This window comes from Poromitra crassiceps (assembly GCF_964638095.1).
Source record: "Poromitra crassiceps genome assembly, chromosome: 1".
NCBI lineage: Eukaryota > Metazoa > Chordata > Actinopteri > Beryciformes > Melamphaidae > Poromitra > Poromitra crassiceps.
In genome coordinates, this window is record NC_139623.1 from 15,732,884 (window position 1) to 15,737,306 (window position 4,423).

Consider the following 4,423-nt stretch of genomic DNA (forward strand, 5'->3'; position numbering starts at 1 on the left):
CTTCATGGTCCCTCGTTAAAAGTCTGCAGATGCACGTTCTCACCTCTCTCTCTCAAGAAGCGTCACGTGAGTGTGGCGTTTAAGGCCATCTGTCGCTACAAAATAAATAAACGGGGTGTATCATTCATTAGTATTGCTGGACAGACATGTAACTAACTTTGCAACTTTGCTGAGCCATCTTCTATGTGCTGTAACACAGTGCAGTTTCTATTTGACTGGTGTTTCTTTTTTACATGTTTGGGACAGGCAAATGTCTCAAAATGTTTTATTTTTTTGTAAAGATAATTTAATTTCAAATTGTTTTATTTTTTTAGTTTTAATATATTTTAAATTGTAACATATTTCATGTATTTTATGATGATATGTGAAACCGTGGTATTTTTGTCGAAGGTTATCATACCGTCAAAAACTCATGCCGGCACATCCCTAGATACCTCTTGTTTATTATATCGCAATCACAATCGCAATCGCAATATTGTCCACCCTAATCGCTAATCGCACCTTTCCCCCAAATCGTGCAGCACTACTTGCTAAGATCCTGAATGTATTTTCTCTTGCAGTTTATTTCTAGTGTTTTCATTGTTGCTTTCTTTCACTTTACCCTGCCTTTCCTCTGTCCTCCCGCCCATCCTGTCCACTTCAAGGTTCCATAGGAAAGTGACTGTAAAGTACAGTAGTAGTAGTAGTACAGTGTCCTGCAGACCTTTTTCACCATTCCCAGGATAAATTGGGGAAAACGTTCCAGACCAGAGAGGCCAGGTGACTTGTTGTCTCTAAAGTAAGTCAGTGTTTTGTCTCTCTTCTAAGCCTTCCTGTTTTGTAAACCGCAGCTCTGTGCAGGCGTTTAGCGGAGGAATACGGTAGTTGTACGGTTGGGAGGAAATAGTACCAGATGAGAGGGCTGTTTGACGGTAAAGTAAAATGCTGAAAATTGTCAAAATAGAGCGTGCATGTACACTGATATTGATTTGTTTAGGTGGGCGTTGTTTTAGGTGGCTAAATTACGTTTTAGTTCTTGGCCCCCTGTACTAGAGAGACAGAGCTGTGGAGGCTGTTGCTTCAGAGTGCTGGGTCTCGATACACGGTGTGCTCAGCGTCCAGAACACTGTACCTATTTCAGTTAGTGTATCGAACTAGCTGATAGGACCCCACTTCAAACAAACCGAACTATCCCTTTAAGGGGGTTCCATGGGGTCCCCAGCCAAAAGGGGGGTAATGCATTTAGCTATAATTCCATTCATAAGTAACACAATGACTATTTTGGTCATGGATTTTATACACTTTCTGTAATAAAACATCTAAAAGCATCAATCTCATCATATGGGGGACCATGGGACAAAATCCTATCAAATGGGGGTCCGTGGTCTAATTTTTGTTAGTTTAGGGGTCCTTCATGTGAAAGAATTTGAGAACCACTGCCATAGGAAAGTGACTGTAAAGTACAGTAGCAGTGTTCCATAGGAAACTGACTGTAAAGTACAGTAGTAATGTTCCATAGGAAACTGACTGTAAAGTACAGTAGTAATGTTCCATAGGAAACTGACTGTAAAGTACAGTAGTAATGTTCCATAGGAAAGTGACTGTAAAGTACAGTAGCAGTGTTCCATAGGAGAGTGACTGTAAAGTACAGTAGTAATGTTCCATAGGAAACTGACTGTAAAGTACAGTAGTAATGTTCCATAGGAAACTGACTGTAAAGTACAGTAGTAATGTTCCATAGGAAAGTGACTGTAAAGTACAGTAGCAGTGTTCCATAGGAGAGTGACTGTAAAGTACAGTAGTAATGTTCCATAGGAAACTGACTGTAAAGTACAGTAGTAATGTTCCATAGGAAACTGACTGTAAAGTACAGTAGCAGTGTTCCATAGGAAACTGACTGTAAAGTACAGTAGTAATGTTCCATAGGAAACTGACTGTAAAGTACAGTAGCCGTGTTCCATAAGAAAGTGTAGGAAAGTGACTGTAAAATACAGTAGTAGTGTTCCATAGGAAAGTGACTGTAAAGTACAGTAGTAGTGTTCCATAGGAAAGTAACTAAAGTACAGTAGTAATGTTCCATAGGAAAGTGACTGTAAAGTACAGTAGTAATGTTCCATAGGAAAGTGACTGTAAAGTACAGTAGTAATGTTCCATAGGAAAGTAACTGTAAAGTACAGTAGCAGTGTTCCATAGGAGAGTGACTGTAAAGTACAGTAGTAATGTTCCATAGCAGAGTGACTGTAAAGTACAGTAGTAATGTTCCATAGGAAACTGACTGTAAAGTACAGTAGCAGTGTTCCATAGGAGAGTGACTGTAAAGTACAGTAGTAATGTTCCATGGGAGAGTGACTGTAAAGTACAGTAGTAGTGTTCCATAGGAAAGTGACTGTAAAGTACAGTAGTAATGTTCCATAGGAAAGTGACTGTAAAGTACAGTAGTAATGTTCCATAGGAAACTGACTGTAAAGTACAGTAGTAATGTTCCATAGGAAACTGACTGTAAAGTACAGTAGTAGTGTTCCATAGGAAAGTGACTGTAAAGTACAGTAGTAATGTTCCATAGGAAAGTGACTGTAAAGTACAGTAGTAATGTTCCATAGGAGAGTGACTGTAAAGTACAGTAGTAATGTTCCATAGGAAACTGACTGTAAAGTACAATAGTAATGTTCCATAGGAAACTGACTGTAAAGTACAGTAGTAGTGTTCCATAGGAGAGTGACTGTAAAGTACAGTAGTAATATTCCATAGGAAACTGACTGTAAAGTACAGTAGCAGTGTTCCATAGGAGAGTGACTGTAAAGTACAGTAGTAATGTTCCATAGGAAGGTGACTGTAAAGTACAGTAGTAATGTTCCATAGGAAAGTGACTGTAAAGTACAGTAGTAGTGTTCCATAGGAAAGTGACTGTAAAGTACAGTAGTAATGTTCCATAGGAAAGTGACTGTAAAGTACAGTAGTAATGTTCCATAGGAAACTGACTGTAAAGTACAGTAGTAATGTTCCATAGGAAAGTGACTGTAAAGTACAGTAGTAGTGTTCCATAGGAAAGTGACTGTAAAGTACAGTAGTAGTGTTCCATAGGAAAGTGACTGTAAAGTACAGTAGTAATGTTCCATAGGAAAGTGACTGTAAAGTACAGTAGTAATGTTCCATAGGAAAGTGACTGTAAAGTACAGTAGTAGTGTTCCATAGGAAAGTGACTGTAAAGTACAGTAGTAATGTTCCATAGGAAAGTGACTGTAAAGTACAGTAGTAGTGTTCCATAGGAAAGTGACTGTAAAGTACAGTAGTAATGTTCCATAGGAAAGTGACTGTAAAGTACAGTAGTAATGTTCCATAGGAAAGTGACTGTAAAGTACAGTAGTAATGTTCCATAGGAAAGTGACTGTAAAGTACAGTAGTAATGTTCCATAGGAAAGTGACTGTAAAGTACAGTAGTAGTGTTCCATAGGAAAGTGACTGTAAAGTACAGTAGTAATGTTCCATAGGAAAGTGACTGTAAAGTACAGTAGTAATGTTCCATAGGAAAGTGACTGTAAAGTACAGTAGTAATGTTCCATAGGAAAGTGACTGTAAAGTACAGTAGCAGTGTTCCATAGGAAAGTGACTGTAAAGTACAGTAGCAGTGTTCCATAGGAAAGTGACTGTAAAGTACAGTAGTAATGTTCCATAGGAAAGTGACTGTAAAGTACAGTAGCAGTGTTCCATAGGAAAGTGACTGTAAAGTACAGTAGTAATGTTCCATAGGAAAGTGACTGTAAAGTACAGTAGTAATGTTCCATAGGAAAGTGACTGTAAAGTACAGTAGCAGTGTTCCATAGGAAAGTGACTGTAAAGTACAGTAGTAATGTTCCATAGGAAAGTGACTGTAAAGTACAGTAGTAATGTTCCATAGGAAAGTGACTGTAAAGTACAGTAGCAGTGTTCCATAGGAAAGTGACTGTAAAGTACAGTAGCAGTGTTCCATAGGAAAGTGACTGTAAAGTACAGTAGTAATGTTCCATAGGAAAGTGACTGTAAAGTACAGTAGTAATGTTCCATAGGAAAGTGACTGTAAAGTACAGTAGTAGTGGTGGCTGCATGTGGCTCGGGAGAGCATCCCGTCTTTCCTCTACAGTGCTATTTGTGGGTGTGACGGTGAAACTGGGAATAGCAGGATGATTCAGCGCTACAGGGTCAGGATCTATGATAATGCACCATGGGGGAACATTTCCATATAATGAACACAGTGCATCTTCTTTACAGGCCCTCTTGAGGATCGCAGATGGGGCCACACAGAGAAAGAGAAAAGAAAGAAAGAAAGAAAGAAAGAAAGGAAGGGAGATCAAGGGAGGGTTTCAAGAATGAGAGAGGGAGAATAGAGGAGGAGGTACAGAGGGAAAATAGCATAAGATAGTGAGAGAAAAAGAGCAAGAGAGAGAGATGAATGGGAGAGTAATGTTAA